The sequence below is a fragment of the Theropithecus gelada genome, chromosome 18, assembly GCF_003255815.1.
Source record: "Theropithecus gelada isolate Dixy chromosome 18, Tgel_1.0, whole genome shotgun sequence".
NCBI classification, from domain to species: Eukaryota; Metazoa; Chordata; class Mammalia; order Primates; family Cercopithecidae; genus Theropithecus; species Theropithecus gelada.
In genome coordinates, this window is record NC_037686.1 from 38,284,780 (window position 1) to 38,310,628 (window position 25,849).

The 25,849-nt window shown below is 44.5% G+C and overlaps 1 protein-coding gene across 2 annotated transcripts in view; it reads left to right on the plus strand.

The window, feature by feature from the left end:
* Positions 1–410: 410 nt before the first annotated feature.
* Positions 411–25,849, plus strand: part of C18H18orf25 (chromosome 18 C18orf25 homolog) — a 96,969-nt gene continuing 71,530 nt past the window's right edge. The window contains exon 1 of one of the 2 annotated variants that reach the window (XM_025365620.1): positions 411–720. The gene's annotated coding sequence lies outside the window, so the exon portion shown is untranslated. The remainder of the gene's footprint in view (positions 721–25,849) is intronic. The other variant, XM_025365621.1, reaches the window with a different exon arrangement.

A 25,849-nucleotide genomic window follows, 5' to 3' on the forward strand; every position in this document is an offset into this window, starting at 1 on the left:
GCATCCGCGAAAAAGCGGGGAGAGAAGGGCGCGGGCCCTCCGCTGGAGCGACTCAAAGATTCAGACACCGCGAGCTGCTTTCGGAAGGGCTTCAGGAGGGGGTGAGTACTGAGCAGCGCACAGAAACGGGAGCGCTGTCCTTTGTTGAAGGCATTGCCCTTGTCTTGCATTGAGTGGCTTTCACACACCCCGGGAAAGACATTTCTGGAAGGAGACGGTCTCAACAGAAGGAGGGAGCGCGGGAAAGAAGCCCGGTGAGCTGGCGCCTTCACGCCCCGCGGTCTGCAGCGGGAGGAGCGCGGGTTCCATCGCGCCAGATGGCGCTGTCTGGCTTTTCTCGGGCCTCGGGCGCCAGTCTCCAGAGGTCCCCGGCGCAGCAGCCTCTCTAGCCGGCCGACGCAGGCTCTGTGTTTCCGGGCGGAAGTGAGGCGCCGAGCGGAACGGCCTCTGGTGACATTTTCTTGGGGGCGGCGCGGACGACTGAAGGGACTTGGTGGTAGAGGCTGCGGAGGCGGCGAGGTTCACTTTGGTCCCGGCAGGGGCTCTGACCGCGACCCTCTCTGCTCGCCGCCGGCGCTTGTTCCGAGGAGGAGAAGGCGGCGGTGGCCGTCGCGTCCTGAGTCACCGCAGCGGGGAGAGTCCCAGCCGGGGGGTCGGTGCGTGCCCCGACGGGGCGCGCGCGGAGCGAGCGAGGAGGCACGGAGTCGCAGCGGAGCGCAGGTGAGGCGCGAAGGGGCGCAGGGCCGCGGCCTGGCTACTGGTCGAGTTGCGGAGCCCGGGCTGCGTCCCAGGGATGGGTCGGGGCGAGTCGGAGGGCCGCGGGCCGCGGTGAGGGCTCTGGGGCGTCCGGACGCTGGGATCCTGGCGGTCCCGGCTGGTGGGCGCCGGGAACTCGCAGCCTGGACTGGCGTCTGACGCGGGGGCATCGCACCGCTCCAACCTCCTTGCTCGTCAGCCGCTGGTGACCCTAGCGTCCTCCCGGCCCGGCGGAGTTGGCTACGGCACCTCAAGCCCCCAGACGCTGGGGCCGGGTCCAGGCAAGTCCTTTTCCGTGGGGTACTAAGGAGAGGTTGGAGGTGCCGCAGTCCCCGGGCTGCGGGGGGAAGCGGCTTCACGGCCTTGGAGTTGTCTTCACGCAACTTTTTGGCTCCTAGGCCCGCCTGGGAAGCAGTGGCGGCAACTTCGCCAGCTCCGCGAGCCGGGGGTCTGGCGCCGATACCTGCCCCTGCAGTGGAGAGCTCCAGGGCTGCGGCCGCAGTGGCCTTGGAGGAGGGAGAAAAGGCTTTCTTAGGCTTGGCGCCGCCTGCCTCTCGGCGTTTCCACTACCTTCGGTCGGCAGGCGCCTCCGGTCAATAGGAGAGATGTGTCAGTCTCCAAAATTGACCGCTTCTGGGGAGTTCGTCAACTTTATTTCAAAAGCGGTGAGGATGTACACTGACGAACCCGGCTTAAAGACTATCGCCTTTACGCAAGTCATTCATTCTCACCTTTAAATTGTCCGCCTACCCCCCGCCTCCCTCCCGCCCCCCGCCCCACTACGTCCCCGGCAGCCCCCATCACAAAATTGATGCTCGCAGGTTGAAGTAGAGAACATCGGTACGAGCCCTCCCAGATAGATCCTTGAGCAGTTTCGGCTTGGATGGGTTTTTCGTTTTTTGCCTGACCTTTTGCTTTTTGAATCCTCCCACCCAGTAAAATTAAAATCCCACTGATGATACTTCGTCAAGGTTGGACTTCTTAATTACAAATACATCTGCCAATTTTGCTTAGGCTATTATTGTGTAGTATTGGGTACATGCTAACAGTTTGAATCACTCCCTTTCTTCTCTTGGGATATTTTAAGGATGGAAGCTATTAACTTTCTAATGTAGTTTTGCTGATCCTGGCAATCTAGATTCCTCCAGTAATCAGAGCATTGCCTTTTGGTTTAACAAGCATTTTTAGAGGCCTGCAATTGATAGTTACTACCTGATGTCCTGAGGAGTCACATCGCTATTTTATTTATTTATTTATTTATTTGAGACGGAGTCTGCTCTGTAGCCCAGGGTGGAGTTCAGTGGTGTGATCTCTGCTCACTGCAACCTCCGCCTCCCCGGTCCTGGTTCAAGCAGTTATCCTGCCTCAGCCTCCCGAGTAGCTGGGATTACCGACACGAGCCACGCCCAGCTAATTTTTGTATTTTTAGAAGAGACGGGGTTTCACCACGTCTTGAACTCACGTTCAAGAGCCAGGCTGCTCTTGAACTCCTGACCTCGTGATCCGCCCTCCTCAGCTTCCCAAAGTGCTGGAATTACAGGCGTGAGCCACCGCGCCCGGCCTGAATCAGATTTCTTAATGGGAAAAATTTTTTTTCTGACACATTTTTGGGAAAATTTTTTTTTCTGACACCTTTTTGTGAAAAATGGGATGGACTGGACATTGGAGCTGGAAACTTTCCCCATTGTTAGAATAAGTTCACAGTGTAGTTGTTACTTATTCACTTTATATTACTTTAACATGCATCTATTTGAGAGTAGCTGTCATAATCTTTGTTTTATGGTTATCATGATTAATTCAAAACCCATATAGTAAAGATAAATTCAGCTTTAGGTTCTAATTTAATGCAGTTCCTTTAGAACTGAAGGCTAATGCGTGTCCTTCAAAGGTTTCTTGCTCCTAATGTTAATAGTGACATTGGTACTTTCAGTCTTTTTATTGTATGACTAGTAAATTCTGTGCGCTTGTGTAGTTACTCATTATACAAGAAGTTGTTTTGTTGGGATTCCCAATCTTACGGCTTTTGTTGACACGTGCATGAACAGACTTGATAGATAGGCAGTTTCAGTATTCTTTTTAAAGTTTGGAATTCGTGTACACTAGAGACCCAAACCTTACTTTGGTAAATCATCTTAGATCTTCCTTATTTTCCTGCACGTAACTGAGGATGTGGCAATAACATGTATTCATGTTTACTGAATTGACAGTTCTTGAGAAAAACCTGTAAAAGGTGAAAAATGTTGTGTGTGTGTGCTTTTTTTTTTTTTTTAAAGACACTCTTACTCTGTCACCCAGGCTGGAGTGCAGTGGCATGATCACAGCTCACTGCAGCTTCAACCTCCCAAGCTCAAGCAATCCTCCCACCTCAGCCTCCCAAGTAGCTGGGACCACAGGCTCATGCCATCACACTCAGCTCATTTTTTAATTTTTTTTTTTTTTTTTTTTTGAGACAGTTTCACTCTTGTTGCCCAGTCTGGAGTGCAATGGCACGATCACGGCTCACTGCAATCTCCGCCTCCCGGGTTCAAGTGATTCTCCTGCCTCAGCCTACCAATTAGCTGGGATTACAGGCATGTGCCACCACGCCTGGCTAATTTTGTATTTTTAGTAGAGATGGGGTTTTTCCGTGTTGGTCAGGCTGGTCTTGAACTCCTGACCTTAGGCGATCTGCCCGCCTCGGCCTCCCAAAGTGCTGGGATTACAGGCGTGAGCCACCATGCCTGGCTAATTTTTAAATTTTTTGTAGAGATGGAGTCTCCCTATGTTGCCCAGACTTGTCTTGAACTCTTGGGCTCAGGCAGTCCTCCTGCCTTGGCCTCCCAAAGTTTTGGGATTACAGTTGTGAGCAACTGCACCCAGCCTAAATGTTGTATTTTCAATGTGTTCCTTTAAGGAATACTGATTTCGGTATCTTCTGTTATTTTAGGAAAGAGTTTGGGACCAAATAAAGTTTCTTGGGTTACTGTAATTCTGTAGGCAAAATGAAATACACGTGATAATTTGAATAAAAAGTTGTGAGACTATAAAAGGGGAGAGCTATATAGAAGGGGGATAGAAAATAGAGTGGATAAAATATTTGTGAGGGGCTGGGTGCAGTGGCTCACACCTCTAATCCCAGCATTTTGGGTGGCTGAGACAGGAGGATCAGTTGAGCTCAGGAGTTTGAGACTAGCCTGGGCAACACAGTGAGAGCCTCTTTCTCTCTCTTTCTTTCCTTTTTTTTTTTTTTTTTTTTTTGATGGAGTCTTGCTCTGTCGCCCAGGCTGGAGTGCAGTGGCGCAATCTTGGCTCACAGCAACCTCTGCCTCCTGGGTTCAAAGGATTCTCCCACCTCAGGCTCCCTAGTAGTTAAAACAGGCGACTGCCACCAGGCCCGACTAATTTTTGTTTTTTCAGTAGAGATGGGGTTTCACCATGTTGGCCAGGTTGGTCTCAAACTCTTGACCTCAAGTGATCGCCTGCCTTGGCCTCCCAAAGTGCTGGAATTACAGGTGTGAGCTACCACGCCCGGCTTTGAGAGCCCATTTCTATAAAAAAATAAAAAAACTTAGCTGGGTGGGGTGGTGTACATCTTTAGTCCCTGCTACTTATGGGGCTGAGGTGGAAGGATCGCCCAGGAGGTTGAGGCTGCAGTGAGCTGTGACTGTGCCACTGCACTCCAGCCTGGGCAACAAAGTGAGACCTTGTCTCAAAATAATAATAATAATTCAGTTATGATAATAATAAAAACCTCTTTATTCTCACAACACTAATTTATTGAGTGTTTACTGTGTGCCAGCAGTGCTGTAGTTGCAGGAACTGTAGTGGTGAATAAGACCAACAAGGCCTCCTGGTGCTTAAGGAGCTTAGAGATTTAAACCTGAGGTTTGAGTTGGATTTCCAGGTGAGCATGCCAGGCTAGGGCAGCCTAACCAAAGTCATGATTGTCAGTGCACTTGAATGGTTAAGTGGGGCCAGTGCCTTGAGTTTTCAAAAGGAATGGGTAGGGCAGATGGAGATAGGGCCAAGTTGCAAAGGTACCTTATTAGTCCGCTAATGGGTTGGGAATTTTCTTCTTTTTGGAGGAAAGAATTCCAGGTAGAATATGAAGAATGTGATAGGCATTCCTTTTATTTTTATTTTTATTTATTTATTTATTTTGAGACAGAGTCTCACTGCAGTGCCCAGGCTGGAGTGCAGTGGCACAATCTCTGCTCACTGCAACCTCTACCTCCTGGGTTCAGACGATTTTCCTGCCTCAGCCTCCTGAGTAGTTGGGATTACAGGCATGTGCCATCATGCCCGGTTAATTTTTGTATTTTAGTAGAGATAGGGTTTCACTGTGTTGGCCAGGCTGGTCTCAAACTCCTGACCTCGGGTGATCCGCCTGCTTCGGCCTCCCAAAGTGCTGAGATTACAGGCGGGAGCCACCATGCCTGGCCCCGACATTCCTTTTTAAAGATTTTTCTGGGGCTGGGTGCAGTGGCTCATGCCTGTAACCCCAGCATGCTGGGAGGCCGAGGCTGGTGGATTGCTTGAGCCCAGGAGACTAGCCTGGGCAACATGGCAAAACCCTGTCTCTACAGAAAAATTAAAAGATTATCTGGGTGTGGTGGCATGCACCCGTAGTCTCAGCTACTCAGGAGGCTGAAATGGGAGCAGCAATTGAGCCCAGGAGTTGGTAGCTGCAGCGAGTGGTGATCATGCCACTGCGTGAGACTCTTTCTCAAAAAAAAGAACAAAAATATATTTTTTTATTATCCTTAAGTTGAGTGAATATAAATTTTTTTTTGAGATGGCATCTTGCTCTTTCACCCAGGCTGAAGTGCAGTGTCAGGATCTCGGCTTGCCACAACCTCCACCTCCTGGGTTCAAGTGATTCTCCTGACTCAGCCTCCCGAGTAGCTGGGATTACAGGCACGTGCCACCACACCCAGCTAATTTTTTATATTTTTGGTAGAGACGAAGTTTCACCCTGTTGGTCAGGCTGGTCTTGAACTGCTGACCTCAAGTGTTCCGCTCACCTTGGCCTTCCAAAGTGCTAGGATTACAGGGGTGAGCCACTGCGCCTGGCCCAGTGAATATAAATTTTATTGGTTTTATTTATTTTGGTTTGGTTTATTTATTTTGATTTCTTGGTCATGAGATTAAAGAAATCTGATATTTTTCTTTAGTTGTCAAATTCCGGTCTTGGTTTTGAGTTTGACTGTTGTCATGATACTTTTCTAAATCCTTTTAGCCTTTATCTTTGCTTGTACCTCCTTTCCTTACTTTTTCAGGACTCTTATGATTCCACTTAAAGAAGCAGTGTTTTCTGCTTCTGTGTGGGCAGCTTCTCTCAGCAGAAGTGGGATTGATGTTCAGTCAGTCAGTTTTCACACTCAGCCTACGGGCCTTGTAAAAGTAAGGAGCAGGGTGAAACTAAAAAGTATCTTGCTTTTTTAAAGTTACCTTTTTTTTTTTTTTGAGACAGAGTTTCTCTGTTGTTGCCTATGCTGGAGTGCAATGGCGCAATCTCCGCTCACTGCAACCTCCGCCTCCCGGGTTCAAGTGATTCTCCTGCCTCAGCCTCCCAAGTAGCTGGGATTACAGGCATGGGCCACTACACCCGGCTAATTTTGTGTTTTTAGTAGAGACCGGGTTTCTCCATGTTGGTGGGGCTGATCTCAAACTCCCGACCTCAGGTGATCCACCTGCCTCGGCCTCCCAAAGTGCTGGGATTACTGGCGTCAGCCACCGCGCCTGGCCTATAGTTCTTTTCTATATTCCTGAACTGCTAGGAGAGGAAACTGTGTGATCTATGTATTATACAGATTTATCAGAACATATTTGTAGCAGCTGATAATAGTAAATGTGATTTTAAAATACTTTAAAGTAGCCAGTATAATTGAGATTTGATAAGTTGTTTGCTTAGTTGTTAGAATTTTTGGCTTTAATATACAGTGTTTTAAGTTTTGTTTCTGTTCTCTTTCATGTCTATTCAAAATAAGGGACCTCATTCCTCTTTGCTCAGACTCTGCCACTTAATAGGTAAATGGTATAAATTCCTAAATTATTAACTTTAAGTAATTTTAAAACCTACCTACATGAGTATTTTCTAGTTAAGTGACAATTTAAAGTGGAAATCTATCAGCAGGGACTTAATGTATATGTGGTATTTATACCTGGTTAAATTAAAAACCCATTTACTGAACATTTACGTGCCAGGTGGTAATGGGCACATAAAATAAGCAGTTTGGGGCGGGGCACAGTGGCTCATGCCTGTAATCCCAGCACTTTGGGAGGCCGAGGTGGGCGGATCACCTGAAGTTGGGAGTTCGAGACCAGCCTGACCAACTTGGAGAAACCCCATCTCTACTAAAAATAAAAAATTAGCTGGCCATGGTGATGCATGCCTGTAATCCCAGCTACTCGGGAGGCTGAGGCAGGAGAATCTCTTGAACCTGGGAGATGGTTGCGGTGAGCCAACATTGTGCCATTGCACTCCACCCTGGCCAACAAGAGGGAAACTGTCTCAAAAAGAAAAAAAAAAAAAAAGCAATCTCTGCCCAGGGAACTCAACTAGTGAACCAGATGATTTCTAAGTTTCCTTCCTGCTCTAAAATGTGAAGAAGGGAAGGTAGATTGTAAGGGAAAAAAGTACCGCATAACAAAACAACTGTAGTATGGAACTGGTGTTTTCTTTTATAAATTCATTTTAAACAAGGTATTAGAAAATAGCATTTTTCTTAGTATCTCTAAGCTTGAAAGGCTGGAAACTTAAATGCCATTTTTTGGGCTGGGCATGGTGACTCACGCCTGTAATCCTAGCACTTTGGGAAGCCAAGGCAGATGGATCATGAGGTCAGAAGTTCAAGACCAGCCTGGCCAACATGATAAAACCCTGTCTCTACTAAAAGTACAAAAATTAACTGGGTGTAGTGGTGCACGCCTGTAATCCCACCTGCTTGGGAGGCTGAGGCAGGAAAATTGCTTGAACCTGGGAGGCAGAGGTTGCAGTGAGCCGAGATCATGCCATTGCACTCCAGATCTGGGCGACAGAGCAAGATCAGGAGGTGTCGTTTTTTTGTAATGCCTGTTCATTTGTAAAATACATTTTTTCTGTGCTTGTAATTCAAGTCCATGTATTCTGATTGTTGTTCAAAGAGAAACAACATTAAATTGTTAAAACTTACTTAGAGCAGCCATTCCTAAGAATGTATATAAACTAGAATTGTGCTTAGGTAGTCTAGAAATTAAGTTTATTTTTACTGATTGATTGATTGATTGAGATGGGGTCTTACTGTGTTGGCCAGGCTGGTCTCCAACTCCTGGGCTCAAGTGATCCTCCCATTTCGACCTTTCATAGTGCTAAGATTATAGATGTGAGCCACTGTGCCTGGCTGAAGGTAAGTTTTTATTAGCATAGTTAGCATTAGAGAAACAAAATACTGACCAAAGTGACCAGTAGAAGTTATTTTTTCACTGAGTTGACTGGTTTAAAAAAATGACCTTTATGATGATGTCTGGAGTCTGCATTTTGTTAGGTGCCTTATAATTAGAGAAAGGTATTGTCGGGAATAGGAAAGTTGGGTGTGGACTAAAACTTAAGGAAAACAGGATTGTTTTTCTTTCTGTATTAAGAACAAAAACTTCATGTGGTTAAAATTTTAAGCAGTATTCTGTCTGCTTTAGTTTTAACCTAGTGTGGAAACATAGCTTATAGCTTATTCTTAAATCAACAATTTATTATCAAAGGTTTCTTACTATTTTTCTCACTGAAATCAACTAAGCACTTTGCAGTGAGCCTGCGGGTGTGTATAGTGGAGAGAGTTTTGGCAGCTTTTATCTTGGGACCTCAGTTCCTGGCATGTAGTGATCCATCTTTATGTGAATTGTCTTCTGAAGGACATAGAAAATGACTAGGGCAGAAATCTTGGAGAAAATTTAGAATCTTTGTTTTAGGGCCAGGCATGGTAGCTCACATCTGTAATCTCAGCACTTTGGGAGGCAGAGGTGGGAGGACAGCTTGAGCCCAGGAGTCTTAGACCAGCTGGGGCAACAAACTGAGACCCCGTCTCTATTAAAAAATTATTTTTACAAATTAAAAGAACCTCTGTTTTAAATTATTCTTGATTTACACTGATGGTGCTTTTGAGTACTTTAGCCACAGTGTTTTTTTTTTTTTTTTGAGTTTGGTAACTTCCTTGGCTTCTTACTTGATGCTAGTTTATTCACAGCCCTGGTGCAGGTCCAGGTACATGCCAGAAGTAGTAATATCTGCAATATGAAGTGATTTGAGCAGCCATTATCACTCTTGGCCTATTTATAGAGCTTATATCAGTGGAGAAAAGGTTGGCTGGCAAGCAAGCAAAGCTGATCTCTGGTGGTTGCAATCTCACAATTTATATTTAAGTTCTGGATAGGCCAAATTCAGCACATTATGGACAGATCCATTCAGCTGTATTAATATTAGTGTTCCCTTTCTCTACTCTAACTTTTTAGAACTCCAGTTTCCCAGTCAGCTTCACTGTTAAAGGAAAGAAAACCGAAAAACTTACCACACTAAAAAGGAATAATTCCTTAATGTCATATGATAGTGTTCAGATTTTTCTGTTATCTCATAAATGTGTCAGATCAAGAGCCAGATAAGTTCCCTGCATTGTTTTGTAATCTGTAGGTTCGCCCTCTATTTCTTTTCCCTAGCAAATTATTAGTTACAAAAGAAGTTTTCCCAGTCTGGATTTAGCAGTTACATTCCTCTGGATTCCTGTGGTGGTGGTGGTAAATGTTTTTCTCTGACCCCTGGGTTTCTTGTTAATTGGTATTAGATTTAGAAGCTTGATCAGATTGTTTCTATAATATGTATTCTCTCTCTTGCTTCTTTTGCAGGGGATGAAGGGGAATACTTTATAGATGGTACTTGCATCTGTAGGTGCATAATACTTGGTCCCCTGTGATGTTAGTAGCTTTTGGCGATCATTGCCCAGTTCTGTTAATTAATTGCTCATAATTCCTCACTCTGAATGGGGCATCCTCTCATCATACCCAGCTTGAGTCTTTTATGCTTGTTTATAGCTTCTTCAAACTTTTCTTTCTTTTGAGGAGTAAGGGAAGGGATAAGTTGCTGTGGAGAAAAGGGCTCTTTCTACTATATTGTATTTCTGTAAGTGTTTTTTATTTTAGTCCTAATCTTTGGTTCTTGCACTGTCTACATTGTCTATGCTGCAACTTCTTGGTGGGAAAACTGACTCGAAATCCCAGCAAATAATTGAAAGAAGTCCTTCAAAACCAAATTTAAAAAATATTTTTTTCTGAGACGGAGTCTTGCTCTGTCGCCCAGGCTAGAGTGCAGTGGCATGATCTCAGCTGACTGCAACTTCCGCCTCCCGGGTTCAAGCGATTCTCCTGCCTCAGCCTCCTGAGTTGCTAGAATTACAGATGTGTGCCACCACACCTGGTTAATTTTTGTATTTTATTTTTGAGACAGAGCCTCGCACTGTCACCCGGGATGCTGTGCATTGGCATGATCTCGGCTACTTGCAACCTCTGCCTCCTGGGTTCAAGCGATTATTCTGCCTCAGCCTCCTGAGTAGCTAGGATTACAGGTGCCCACCACCACGCCCAGCTAATGTTTTTTGTATTTTTAGTAGAGACGGAGTTTCACTGTGTTGGCCAGGCTGGTCTTGAACTCCTGACCTCGTGATCTGCCTGCTTTGGCCTCTCAAAGTCCTGAGATTACAGGCGTAAGCCACTGCATCCAGCAATTTTTGTATTTTTAATAGAGACGGGGTTTCAGCATATTGGCCAGGCTGGTCTCGAATTCCTGACCTTGTGATCTGCCTGCCTCGGCCTCCCAAAGTGCCGGGATGACAGGCATGAGCTACCGTGCCCGGCCTCAAAAACCAAAATTTATGGCCAGGAGTTGTGGCTCACACCTGTCATCTCAGCGCTTTGGGAGGCCAAGGTGGGCAGATGGCTTAAACACAGGAGTTCGAGACCAGCCTGGGCAACATGGTGAAACTCCATCTCTCCTAAGAATACACAAATTAACTGGGCGTGGTGGCATGCGGCTGTAGTCCCAGCTACTCAGGAGGCTGAGGTGGGAGAATCACCTGAGCCTGGGAAGGTAAGGCTGCAGTGATCTGTGATTGTGCCACTACACTCCAGCCTGAGTGATGGAAGTGAGACCCTGTCATAACAGCAACAGTAACAACAACAACAACAACAAAAGATTTAGGAAGATTAGTATTATGAATGCAATGGAGTCTCTTCCTAGAATTAAATGTGTGAGGTGAGGGGCCTTCATTTGAATTTTAGTAAGATATTGCTTTCTACCTCATTTTGTGGTTATGTAGCTAAAGATATTTAGTTTCATAGTGCCTCATTCTTGCATATTTATGTATAGACACACAATCACTTTATATACAGTATTCTAAATGTAAGGAAACAGCTTTTTTAGGCTGTTAGCAGTTGAGTCAGTTTTTGTTTTAGATTTTATGTAGAAAGAGAAAAGGGAAGTTACTCTGTGAGAAATGTTGATTCTATGTAATGGAATATATTTTCATGTACAAATGAATAGTACTTTTAAGCAAACAAGTTGTTTTCATTAGTGGTCTTGGTTTAAAAGATTGAGTTCATCAATTCAACAAATATTTATCAGATATTGATTATGTGTTAGGAACTGTGAGTGAACTGATGCTGAGCATGATCCCTGTTTTCATGGGAGATTGCAGCATAGAGGGCTGAGGGGGTAAGTAAAAATATTTACGCATGTAATTTGTTTCTTTTCAATTGTGTTTCTCATAGTGTGCTGTTTATTATTCTCCTCCCTCATGTATAAAGTTAACTCTTAATTTCTTGGGCTTAAATTTCCTCTGATTGCTCCATGTGCGCGCGTGTGCCATAGTCGGAAAAATCAGGTAATAATTGTTAGGTGTTAATTTTCTTGGATGATTACTAGTATTGTGATTGTCTTCCACCATTGTCACAGCACTCTACTGTGCTAGCCAACTTGTCTAACTGAAATAACTTTTAAGTCTTTTTGTGACAATTGCTAAAGCCAGCAGGAAATAGGCACACAATACTGTTTGAAAGCCCTGCTTCATTCTAGTTTTATCTTCATGCGTTGCTATTTGTCTCTTGTTGTCCAGTCTGCATATTCCCTATCCTCAATTCTTGTTTTTATTTTAAAAACCAGGCAAGGCCAGGTGTGGTGCCTCATGCCTGTAATCCCAGTACTTTGTGAGGCCTAGGCGGGCAGATCACTTGAGGTCGGGAGTTGGAGACCAGCCTGGCCAACATGATGAAACCCCGACTCTACTAAAAATACAAAAATTAGCTGGGCGTGCTGGCATACGCTGGTAATCTCAACTACCCAGGAGACTGAGGAAGGAGAATCGCTTGAACCCAGGAGGCGAAGGTTGCTGTGAGCTGAGATCGTGCCACTGCACTGCATGCAGCCTGGGTGGCCAAGTGAGACCCTATCTCAAAGAATAAAAATAAAAAAACAGGCAAAACTTCGAAAATACCAAAAGTTGGGCATTTTGGACAGGGAGGGGGCCATTTTTCAGTGTTTAGGTGTAGAGTAGGCAAACTTTCACAAAGAGCTAAGAGAGTTTTTATTTTATTATTTTTATTGATTTTAATTTTTTTTTTCTTTTTTGAGACGGAGTCTTGCTTTGTTGCCCAAGCTGGAGTGTAGTGGCACAATCTTGGCTCACTGCAACCTCCACCTCCCGGGTTCAAGCAATTCTCCTGCCTCAGCCTCCTGAGTAGCTGAGATTACAGGTACATGCCACCACACCTGGATAATTTTTGTATTTTTAGTAGACACGGGGTTTCACCATGCTGGTCAGGCTGGTCTCGAACTCCCGATCTCAGGTGATTCGCCCACCTTGGCCTCCCAAAGTGCTGGGATTATAGGTGTGAGCCACTGCGCCTGGCCAGTAACTGCCTTAAAGGCAGAAATTTCTATTTTCTTGGAGTTAACTATGTTCTTATTGGTGGTCTCTTGACTTCGGTTTATTTAAAGTTTCATTCATATGAGAAGTGCCCAATTTCCTTGATTTTTGGTGCCAGGATGGTACATAATTTTTGAATAATAGATTCAGTAATAAACATACATGGTTTAATATTTAAACTGTAAGCCAGCTGACAGTTTTTGGATTTCAAGCTAAGCCTATTAAAAAATAACTTAAAAAATTTGTTTAGACTAAACTGCTGTGAGGCTAAACTGTAACTCCCTTGCTAAGTAACTCCCTCCCTCGCTTAATAACTCCCTCTCCCCTCCCTGTATGGCATAGTTTTTCTTTTATTGATTAACCATTTGGCATGCATTGAGCATAATTTTAAATAAGCACAGTATGGAAATACACTATATGTTTTTCTTGAGATAAAATACTGAAGATAATAAAGGAATGGTGGTTATGTGGTTTCTGTAAAATAACACAGTGGATGTTTTGTTTTTAGGGAAAGTTATCAAATCAACAGCACTTAAATTTTATGTGAAGTAGCTTAGTATTTGTGATGGAAACAGTAGTTTATACTAATTAAGCTATAGATCTAAGCAAGGATATAATATACTGATTGCATTTCATGTGCATGTGCCTGTGGTTTTTTTTTTTTTTTTGAGACAGAGTCTCACTCTGTTGCTTAGACTGGAGTGCAGTGGCGCAATCTTGGCTCACTGCAACCTTTGCCTCCCAGGTTCCAGCGATTCTTCTGCCTCAGCCTCCTGAATAGCTGGGACTACAGGCATATGCCACCATGCCCAGCTAATTTTTGTATTTGTAGTAGAGATGGGGTTTCACTATATTGGCCAGGCTGGTCTTAAACTCCTGACCTCGTGATCTAGCTGCCTTGGCCTCCCAAAGTGCTGGGATTACAGGTGTGAGCCACTGTGCCCAGCTATGGGCCTGCTTTTTTGAAAAAATAATTCATTTGTAAGCCTAGTATTATTTTGTCTATTCGAAGGGCACATATTATTTTTATGATGCCTTGGCAGGTAACGTCAGGCAGAAGTAACTGAGGTAAAGAGTAACTGTCCACTTGTGCAGATTTTGTCCTTTAAAATCATATATATTTGAGATGGAGTTTCGTTCTTTTTGCCCAGGTTGGAGTGCAATGGTGCGATCTTGGCTTACTGCGACCTCTGCCTCCCCGGTTCAAGTGATCCTCCTGTCTCAGCCTCCTGAGCAGCCGGGATTACAAGTGCCTGCCACTACGCCCGGCCAAGTTTTGTTTTTTAAATAGAGACGAGGCTTCACTGTGTTGGCCAGGTTGGTCTCGGAACTCCTGCCCTCAGGTGATCCACCTGCATTGGCCTCCCAAAGTGCTGGGATTACAGGCGTGAGCCCCCGGCGCCCGGCCACAATCATATATATATATATATATATATATATATAGTTTTTTTGAGACAGAGTCTCGCTCTGTTACCTGGGCTGGAGTGCACTGGTGTCATCTCAGCTCAATGTAACCTCCTCCTCCCAGGTTTGAGTGATTCTTCTGCCTCAGCCTCTTGAGTAGCTGGAGCTACAGGCGCCTGCCAACCATGCCCAGCTCATTTTTTGTAGTTTTAATAGAGATGGGGTTTCAACACATTAGCCAGAATGGTCTTGATCTCCTGACCTCATGATCTGCCCGCCTTGGCCTCCCAAAGTGTTGGGATTACAGGCATGAGCCACCATACCCCAGCCCCTAAAATTTTTTTTTTTTTGAGACGAAGTCTCACTCTCGTTGCCTACGCTGGAGCGCAGTGGCGTGATCTTGGCTCACTGCAACCTCCTCTTCCTGGGTTCACGTGATTCTCCTGCCTCAGGCTCCTGAGTAGTTGAGATTACAGGTGTGCGCCACCACGCCTGGCTAACTTTTGTATTTGTAGTAGAGGCGGGGTTTCACCATGTTGGCCAGGCTGGTCTCGAACTCCTGACCTTAGGTGATCCCCCTGCCTCAGCCTCCCAACGTGCTGGGATTACAGGCGTGAGCCACCATGCCCAGCCTAAAATCATATTTTTTAAATAAAAAAAAATACATATTTTGAGACAGGATCTCACTCTGTTGCCCAGGCTTGGGTGCGGTGGTATAATCATGGCTCCGTGCAGCAGCGACCTCCCTGGCTCAGGTGATCCTCCTGTCTCAGCCTTCTGAGTAGCTGAGACTACAGGCATTGCACCATGAGGCCCAGCTTGTTTTTCTTTTTTCTTTTTTTTTTTGAGACGGAGTCTCACCCAATCGCCCAGGCTTGAGTACAGTGGCACCATCTCGGCTCACTGCAACCTCTGCCTCCCAGGTTCAAGTGATTCTCCTGTCTCAGCCTCCCAAGTAGCTGGGACTACAGGCGCACACCATCACGCCTGGCTAGTTTATTGTATTTTTAGTTGAGATGGGGTTTCACCATGTTGGCTGCCTGATCTCGAACTCCTGACCTCATGATCCTTCCAAAGTGCTGGGATTACAGGTGTGAGCCACCATGCTTGGCGGCCCAGCTTATTTTTCTTATTTTTAGTAGGGACGAGGTCTCACTATGTTGCCTAGGCTGGTCTCGAACACCTGAGCTCAAGCAGTCCTCCTACCTTGACCTCCCAAAGTGCTGGAAATTACAGGTGTGAGGCACCATGCCTGGCAAAAATTTTAAATGGTTGGGGAATTATTAACGTAGAAATACAAGATTTTGAAATGTCAACTTACCTTTTAAGAAATCAAAATGGTAGCTGGGCGCAGTGGTTCATGCCTGTAGTTCTAGCACTTTGGGAGGCTGAGGCAGGGGGATCACTTGAGCCCAGGAATTCAAGATCCTGAGTCAGAAAACATCTTGGTATGTTGAAAGATCTGGAGCCTAATGAGGGCAAATGATGCTTATGATGATATTTGAGTGACACGTATCTGGGATTTAAAAAAAAATCAAAGTTGACCGGGTGCGGGGTGGCTCATGCCTGTAATCCCAGCACTTTGGGAGGCCGAGGCGGGTGGATCACCTGAGGTCAGGAGTTCGAGACCATCCTGGACTAAATGGTGAAGCCCCGTCACTATTAAAAATATAAAAATTAGCCAGGTGTGGTGGCTGGTGCCTCTAATCCCAGCTACTCAGGAAGCTGAGGCAGGAGAATCACCGCAACCTGGGAGGCGGAGGTTGCCGTGAGCCAAGATCACGCCGCTGCACTCCAGCCTGGGTGACAGAGCAAGACTCTGTCTCAAAAAAAAAAAAAAAAAAAAAAAAAATCAAAGTTTATTCTAATTGGAAGGAAACATGTAGGGAAAGTATAGGTCAAGACAAGGAGCTGTCTTGTTCCCCTTCTTAAGTGTGAAATGTAGATGTGCTTTTATTTACACGAAAGGTGTATTCTTGTATATTTGTGGGTAACCAAATTCTAAATAGCAACCTTCAAATACATTGAGAAAACTTACTTTAAAGGAGTCTGTATTAAAACATTTTTTAAAAAAAATTTATTTAAAGAGATGGGGTCTCATTATGTTACCCAGGCTGGCCTTAAATTTCTTGGGCTCAAGTGATCCTCTGCCTTAAGCTCCGGAAAAGTTCGTACTGCAGGCACATGCTATGGTGCCCAGATAAAACCTTATCTTTGACCAGGTGTGGTGGCTCATGTCTGTAATCCCTGCAATTTACAAGACCAGGGTGGGTAGATTGCTTGAGTCCAGGAGTTTGATACCAGCCTGGGCAACATAGTGAAATCCCTATTTCTATAAAAAATTAGTGGGGCTTGGTGGCATGTGCCTGTAGTCCCAGCTACTTGGGACACTAAGGTGGGCGAATCACTTGAGTCTTAGGATTTGACGGAGCAGTGAGTGATGATCATGCCCCTGCCCTCTAGCCCGGGTGACAGAGTGAGATACTGTCTCAAAAAAAAAAAAAAAAAGAAAACCTTATATTTTAAATGTGTATAACCTAATTTATCTTTTGTAATGATACATTCAGAACTTTCATGTTTGGTTGAAGAAGGCTACTTGTGTAGCAGGATCTAGTTTTATCGTAAGAGGCAGGTTGGAAATTCAGAAACTCTTCTAAATATATCTATCTAAAGATATCTTGGCCATTGACCTACATATTCTTTTCTTAGGAATCAGGATTATGCATTTTAGGTTAGCTATGAACAATAATTAATGAAAATAATTAAAATGTTCTGAAAACCTAAATAGAATTTTTTAGAGATAGTTGTCAATATGGAAAGGCCATTTATCCTGTGTAGTGTTTTTAAATTACAGCTTTTCAGGCTGCGCGCAGTGGCTCACACTTGTAATCCCACACTTTGGGAGGCCGAGTAGGGTGGATCACCTGAGGTTGGGGGGTTCAAGACCAGCCTGACCAACATGGAGAAATGCCGTCTCTACTAAAAACACAAAAATTAGCCGGGCATGGTGGCTCATGCCCGTTAGTCCCAGCTACTCTGGAGGCTGAGGCAGGAGAATCGCTTGAACCCGGGAGGCAGAGGTTGCGGTGAGCTGAGATCGCACCATTGCACTCCAGCCTGGGCAACAAGAGCGAAACTATCTCAAAAAACAAACAAACAAACAAATTACAGCTTTTCAAAAAACCTACAAATATGCAGTAAAACATTCACCATTTAAAAAAACTCATTAGTGTCTAGAGCATTCTTTGGATGGGTTTTTGAAATGAAATTACGTCTTTTAAAAAAAAATTCTTGAAACTTTGAAAACATTGAGATCTCAGCTAATTCATGGTAAGATTATGCTGTGTCTTAAATTTACCAGCAGCCCCAGTGACACCCTTGTAGTGCAGCATAGAGACACTAGTTTTAATGCTAAGAAGCAAAGGCCAAGGTAGTACAGATTGCTCCCATATTGCCTTTTCCAAGTCTGTGTGTAGACCCATTAACTGCACTGGTTTTCTGTATGCTATGACCCTAGCTCCTATGAAAGATGTTTTTGCAGAAGATGGCTGTAATGTGTGTTTATGCATCATCTGTGTTTTTTTTAAAGCAAAAATGAGATTTAATAGATTCATTTAACTCTGATAAATCCAGTGTGTAACTGGTCTCTGGCCCAGTTGGATCCAGGGCTCATTTGATATTATCTCGACACTGTTTTTCTCTCTTTGTGTACTGGTTCTGTGTACTACTTTTGGTCTTTATTTTCAGCCAGGCTTTCCTCTCATGAGGGCAGAGTTGGCCCCCAGTAGCTCTCAACTAACTAATTTCCTCAGTATTGAGAAAAAAAAATTAATAGACTTTATTTTTTAGGTCAGTTTTAGGTTTGCAGAAAAATTTAACAAAAAGTACAGAGGGTCCTCAACCCATTTTGTCCTGTTATTAACATATTGCATTAGTCTGGCATATTTGTTACAACTGGCAAGCTAATATTGATACATTATTATTTGTCATTTATTTAATTAATTAATTAATTTTTTTTTTGGTAGAGATGGAGTCTCTACAAAACTTCATCTTGCGTTGCCCAAAACTTCATCTTGCCACCATGCCTGGCCTGATACATTATTAAAGTTCATAGTTTACATTAGGGTTCACTCTTTTTGTATTGATTAACACAGGGATTCTGTGTTGAATAAAACTAAGTAACAGTTCCAGTCTGGCCAACATGGTGAAACTGGGCATGGTGGCACGTTCCTGTAGTCCCAGCTACTTGGGAGGCTGTGGCAGGAGAATTGCTTGAACTTGGGCAGTGGAAGTTGCAAGTGAGCTGAGATCGTGCCACTGCACTCTAGCCTGGGTAACAAAGTGAGACTGTCTCAAAAAAAAAAAAAAAGTCAGAATGTGGACTCTGGAATGACTTTATTTAAAATCCTGACTCTACAGTACTACCTACAGTATTGGCAGTATAGGTTCTGTGAGTTCATGCAGATTCCCTTTTTTTTTTTTGAGAGATGGAGTTTCGCTCTTGTTGCCCAGTCTGTAGTGCAATGGTGTGATCTCGGCTCACTGCAACCTCCGCTTCCAGGGTTCAAGTGATTCACTTGCCTCAGCCTCCCGAGTAGCTGGGATTACAGGTGTGTGCCACCATGCTCAGCTAATTTTGTATTTTTAGTAGAGACAGGGTTTCACCATGTTGGTCAGGCTGGGCTTGAACTCCTGACCTCAAGTGATCCACCCACCTCGGCCTCCCAAAGTGCTGGAATTACAGGTGTGAGCCATTGTGCCTAGTCGGTTTTGTTTTGTTTTTTGTTTTGTTTTGTTTTTGTTTTTTAATGACAAAGTCTCACTCTGTTGCCCAGGCTGCAGTGCAGTGGTGCAATCTCAGCTAACTGCAACCTGCACTTCCTGGGTTCAAGCTGTTCTTGTGTCTCAGTCTCCCGAGTAGCTGGGATTACAAGTGCACGCCAATACACCTGGCTGATTTTTATATTTTTTGTAGAAATGGGGTTTCACCATTTTGGCCAGGCTGGTCTTGAACTCCTGGCCTCAGGTGATATGCCCACCTTGGTCTCCCAAAGTGCTGGGATTACATGCGTGAACCACTGTGCCGGGCCCCTAACCTTACATTGTAGTGGATGTTTACACACCTTTAAGTTAGCTCAAATGTAACTTTGAAATCTCTTCTTGGGTTTTAAGTTCAGTGCCCCTAACTTTTCTTGTTTTTTTCCTAAAAGACAGTGTTGCTCAGTTGCCCAGGCCAGAGTGATAGGCTCACTGCCACATCCAACTCCTGGGCTCAAGTAGTCCTTCTACATGCCTGGCTAATTTTTAAATTTTTTGTATAGATGGTGTCTGGCTATGTTTCCCAGGCTGGTCCCAAACTCCTTTCCTTAAGCAGTCCTCTTGTGTTGGCCTCCCAAAGTGCTGGGATTACAGGTGTTCACCACCATGTCTGCCCTCTGGTTTGTTTTTATTTTTCCCTATGTCTTTCTTGTTATGAAGGGGAGGTTTAAGATTCTGTAACAGACTGGGTGCGGAATCTCATGCCTGTAATCCCAGCACTTTGGGAGGTGGAGGTCGGCGGACCACGAGGTCAGGAGTTGAAGACCAGCCTGACCAACATGGTGGAGCCCCGTCTCTGCTAAAAGGGGCTACTACAGAATTTTTTTTTTTGTTTTTTGAGATGGAGTCTCACTCTGTCGTGCAGGCTGGAGTGCAGTGGCGTGGTCTCGGCTCACTGCAACCTCCACCTCCTGGGTTCAAGCGATTCTCCCACCTCAGCCTCCCGAGTAACTGGGACTATAGACGTGTGCCACCATGCCTGGCTAATTTTTTTGTATTTTTAGTAGAGATGGGGTTCCACCATGTTGACCAGGCTGGTCTCGTACTCCTGACCTTGTGATCTGCCCGCCTTGGCCTCCCAAAGTGCTGGGATTACAGGTGTGAGCCACCGTGCCTGGCCTCTTGTTTTAATTTAAATTTAAATTTAATTAATTAATTTTTTTTTTTTTTGAGATGGAGTCTCATTCTGTGGTCCAGGCGGTAGTACAGTGGTGTGGTCTTGACTCACTGCAACCTCTGCCTCCCGTGTTCAAGCGATTCTGCCTCAGCCACCCAAGTACCTGGGACCACAGGTGTGTGCTCCCACGCCTGGCTAATTTTTTGTATTTTTAGTAGTGACTGGTTTTCGTCATGTTGGCTAGGCTGGTCTCGAACTCCTGACCTCAAGTGATTCAAGTGCCTTGGCCTCCCAAAGTACTGTATTTATAGGCATGAGCCACCATGCCTGGCCTTAAATATATTTTCAAGGACTTTAAAATATACACAGAGATGTGTAATAATGATTCCCCGTGTACCTACTTATTACACAGTTTCAATGATTATCCACATTTTACCATTTGTTTTTAGTTATGCTTTCTGCTTTCATTAATTTTTTCCTAAAGTTTTTTATTTAACCTTTTTTTTTTTTTTTTGAGATAGAACCTCACTCAGTTGCCCAGGCTGGAGTGCAGTGTTTTGATTGTAGTTTGCTACAGCCTGGAATTTCTGGGATCAAGCAATTCTCCTTCCTCGGTCTCCCAAGTAGCAAGGACCATAGGTGTGCACTGTCATTCCCATTGTAGAGATGGGGCCTCATGATGTTACCCAGACTGGTCTCAAACTCCTGGGCTTAAGCAATCTTCCTGCCTTGGCCTCCCAAAGTGCTGGAATTACAGCTTGAGCCACTATGCCTGGCATCTCACATAAACTTTTTTTTTTGAGGGGGAGTCTTGCTCTGTCACCCAGGCTGGAGTGTAGTGGCACGATCTCAACTCACTGCAGCCTGTGCCTCCTGGGTTCAAGCAGTCCTCCTCCTTAGCCTTCAGAGTAGCTGGGATTACAAGTGTGTGCCACCACACCTGACTAATTTTTGTATTTTTAATAGAGACAGGGTTTCGCCATGTTGGCCAAGCTGGTCTCGAACTTCTGACCTCAAGTGATCTACCTGCTTCAGCCTCCCAAAGTGCTGGTATTACAGGCATGAGCCACTGTGCCTGGCCCAGATAAACTTTTGAAGAAACCCAACCATTATACCATTGTCATCTGTAACAATTAATAATAATATAAAATAATTTACTGTCTGATCTTTGTTTACTTTTTCCTGATTGCCTCAAAAATGTCATTTTTAAGTTGGTTTGTATGATACTGATCTTTCTTTTTTTTTTTTTGAGATGGAGTCTCACTCTGTCGCCCAGTCTAGAGCGCAGTGGCGTGATCTCGGCTCACCGCAAGCTCTGCCTCTCGGGTTCACATCATTGTCCTGCCTCAGCCTTCTGAGTAGCTGGGACTACAGGCGCCCACCACCACGTCCGGCTAATTTTTTGCATTTTTAGTAGAGACGGGGTTTCACCGTGTTAGCCAGGGTGGTCTCTATCTCCTGACCTTGTGATCCACCCGCCTTGGCCTCCCAAAGTTCTGGGATTACAGGCATGAGCCACTGCACCCGGCCCAAAACTGATCTTTCTAACTAATATTTTTATTAAATTCCAGTGAGATATATGTTACTCTTTATGGTGGTCTTATCCAAACCCTTTTTGGGTACAGTTTGAGCATTTTTATTCCAAAATGTTTGGGAGCAGAAGTGTTTCGAGTTTTGGATTTTTTAAAAAAAATTTGCATTATACTTACAAGTTGAGCATTCCTGATCTGAAAAATTCAGAATTTGAAATGCTCTAATGAACATTTCTTTTGAGTGTCATGTCGGCCGTCAGAAAGTTTTTGATTTTGGAGTATTTTGGGATTTAGGGATTTTTAGATTAGGGATATTATGTGTATTATATCTAAAAATTTTATGAACTCAGTATATTGTTACAGTCACTACTTCATACAATCTTATGCCTCGTAAAGAAGCTAGGAGAAGGTCGGCGTGGTGGCTCACACCTGTAATCTCAGTGCTTTGGGAGGCTGAGGCGGGCGGATCACGAGGTCAGGAGTGTGATACCAGCCTGGCCAACATGGTGAAACCCCATCTCTACTAAAAATAGAAAAAATTTGCCGGGTGTGGTGGCAGGCTTCTGTAATCCCAGCTACTCAGGAGGCTGAGGCAGGAGAATCGTTTGAACCGGGGAGGCAGAGGTTGCAGTGAGCTGAGACCGCACCACAGCACTCCAGCCTGGGAAACAGAGTGAGACTCCGTCTCAAAAAACGAAACAAAACAAGGCTAGGCACATTGGCTCACGCCTGTAATCCCAGCACTTTGGGAGGCCAAGACGGGTGGATCACGAGGTCAGGAGATCGAGACCATCCTGGCTAACACGGTGAAACCCTGTCTTTACTAAAAATACAAAAAAATTAGCCGGGCGTAGTGGCGGGCACCTGTAGTCCCAGGCACCTGTAGTCCCAGCTACTCGGGAGGCTGAGGCAGGAGAATGGCGTGAACCTGGGAGGCGGAGCTTGCAGTGAGCCAAGATCACGCCACTGCACTCCAGCCTGGGCGACTGAATGAGACTCCGTCTCCAAAACCAAAACAAAACATAAAGAAGCTAGGAGAAGAGTAGAGACTGAATATAGTTATAGTTTTTATTATATTAATCAGCTGTATTTGTCATTTCTGGTTTTTTTCATTTGCTCCTGTGAATTCAGGATACCATCTGCAGTCAATTTTTTTTTTTTTGAAATGGAGTCTTGCTTTGTCACCCAGGCTGGAGTGCATTATCGTGATCTCAGCTCACTGCAAGCCCTACCTCCCGGGTTTAAGCGATTATGCCACCTCAGCCTCCTGAGTAGCTGGGATTACAGGTGCGCATCACTACACCCAGCTAATTTTTGTATTTTTAGTAGACAAGGAGTTTCACTATGTCGGTCAGGCTGGTCTCAAACTCCTGACCTCATGATCCGCCTGCCTCGGCCTCCCAAAGTGCTGGGATTACAGGCATGAGCCATCATGCCTGGCCTACTGTCATTTTCTTAGCCCAATACAGCTTTGCTTTCACTTACCTCCTTTGTGCTTTTTTTTTTTTTTTTGAGACAGAGTCTCGCTCTTTGCCCAGGCTGGAATGCAGTTGCACAGTCTTGGCTCACTTCAACCTCTGCCTCCTGGGTTCAAGTGATTCTCCTGCCTCAGCCTCCCAAGTAGCTGGGATTACAGGTGCTCATCACCACACCCAGCTATATTTTTTTTGTATTTTTAGTAGAGACGGGGTTTCACCATGTTGGCCAGGTTGGTCTCGAACTCCTGACCTCAGGTGATCCACCTGCCTCAGTTTCCCAAAGTGCTGGGATTACAGGTGTGAACCAATGTGCCCGGCCTCCTTTACACTTTTATTGGCAAATATATATTACATTTGTATATCTTGTAGGCCTAACAATACATTTACATACATACTGCTTTATACAGCAGTTGCCTTTTAAGTCAGTTAAGAGGGGGGGGAAAAAAAACAGAAATAGGCATTTGTATTCTCCTTTTTGGGGGACAGGGTCTTGCTCTGTTGCCCAGTCTGGAGTGCAGTGGCACAGTCTCAGCTTACTATAGCCTCGACCTCCTGGGCTTAATCCATCCTCCTACCTCAGCCTCTCAAGTAGCTAGGACCATAGGTATGAGCCACTACGCCCAGCTAATTTTTGTATTTTTTATAGAGATGGGTTTCGCCATGTTGCCCAGGCTGGTCTCAAACTCCTGAGCTCAAGTGATCTGCCCACCTCAGCCTCCCAAAATGGTTTGATTACAGGCTTGAGCCACTATGCCTGGCCCATTTGTAGTGTTTTGAAAAATAATTGCATAATTACTTTTATGCAGTTATTTAATGTTTTTTGTTTATTTGTATGTCTTTTGATTACTATCTAGGGTCACTTGCTTTTAGTCTGAAGAGATTTTTTTAGTATTTCTTGTAAGCTGGATCCACTGGCAACAAATTCTCTGTGTCTCGGAAGGTTTATTTCACCTTCATTTTTAGAAGGTAGCTTTGTTGGATATGGGATTTTTGAAAAACATTTTTTCTTCCCTTGAGCACTTTGAATATGCTATCCGCTGCCTTCGGGCTTTCATTGTTTCTATTGGAAACTCAGCTGTTAATGTTATTGAGTTTTCCTTGTGAGTAATAAGTCATTTTGCCCTTTCAAGATTTTTTTTTGGGGGGTTTTAGCATTTTTATTGTGATGTGTCTCATTGTGGCTCTCTTTGCATTTATCCTACTTGGAGTTTATTGAGCTTCCTTAATGTGTAGATTCATGTTTTAAAAATAAATATGGGAAATGGTGCCAGGACATGGGTGATCATAGACACACTCTTTTCACTGTTGCTGTGCCCAACGTGGAGCCTCTGTTCTCCCAAGTGGGGAATGTTAAGAAGGAAGCCCATTCCTCTGGCAGTACTTGCCAGAACTTAGGCTCAGCGACAGGTAGCTGGGGGCAGGATGAGAAATGTTGTCCTGCTTCTCATTGGAAGGTAGCCCAGGAGTTTAACACCACAACCCTGGCAACATGGCAAGACCCTGTCTCTACAAAGAAAAAAACATTTTTTAAATTAATGAGGTATGGTGACACATGCCTGTGGTCTCAGTTACTTGGGAGGCTGAAGCAGAAAGATTACTTGAGCCCAGGACCTTAAGGCTGCTCTGAGCCATGTTTATGTACACTAGCCTGGGTAATAGAGTAAGGTGGTCTCCAAAAAAAGTGGTTAAAAAAACGTAAACTTACCATCATTACATACATCGTTTTAAGTATGCAGTACAATAGTGTTAACTATATGCACATTGTTGCGCAACAGCTCTCTATATCTCTTTCCATCTCACAGGATTGCTCTGCCATTCTTTTTAGTTTTTATTTGTTGAGACAAGGCTTCACTCCGTTGCCTAGGCTGGAGTGCAGTGATGCTGTCATAGTTCACTGAGTGTTGCTTTTTAAGTTTCATTTTCTAATTGGTAATATATGGAATTATTGTTTTTATGTATATATATATATGCTTTTTTTTTTTTCCCCTGAGATGGAGTCTTGCTGTGTTCCTCAGGCTGGAGTGCAGTGGCACAATCTCTGCTCACTGCAACCTCTGCCTCCTGGGTTCAAGTGATGTGATTTTTCTGCCTCAGCCTCCCAAGTACTCAGTCCCTCCTGGGACTACAGGCGTGCGCCACCACGCCTGACTAATTTTTGTATTTTTAGTAGAGACAGAGTTTCACCATATTGGCCAGGCTGGTCTTGAGCTCCTGACCTTGTGATCTGCCTGCCTCGGCCTCCCAAAGTATAGGGATTACAGGCCTGTATGTTTTCTTAATATGGAGAATTACAGTGATTGAGGTTTAAATTTTTTTTTTTTTTTTGAGACGGAGTTTCGTTCGTGTCACCCAGGCTGGAGTGCAATAGTACAGTCTTGGCTCACTACTACCTCTGCCTCCCAGGTTCAAGTGATTCTCCTGCTACAGCATCCTGAGAAGCTGGGATTACAGGCGTGTGCCACCACGCCCGGCCAATTTTTGTATTTTTAGTAGAGATGGGGTTTCACTGTGTTGACCAGGCTGGTCTTGAATTCCTGACCTTGTGATCCGCCCACCTCAGCCTCCGGAAGTGCTGGGATTACAGACGTGAGCCACCTCGCCTGGCCGAGTTGTAAATGTTAAGCCTATTTTGCCTTTGTAAGATAATACCACTTGTATTTTTGTACCTATTGTTGCATAAAAATTGTCCCAAAATTTAGTGGGGTGATATTAGCAATAAACATTTATCATTTCAGCATCTGAGAGTCAGATATTTAGGAGCAACTAACTAGTTGGTCAGTTTTGACTTTATGAGATTGCAGTCAGGTTGTCAGCTTGAGGCTT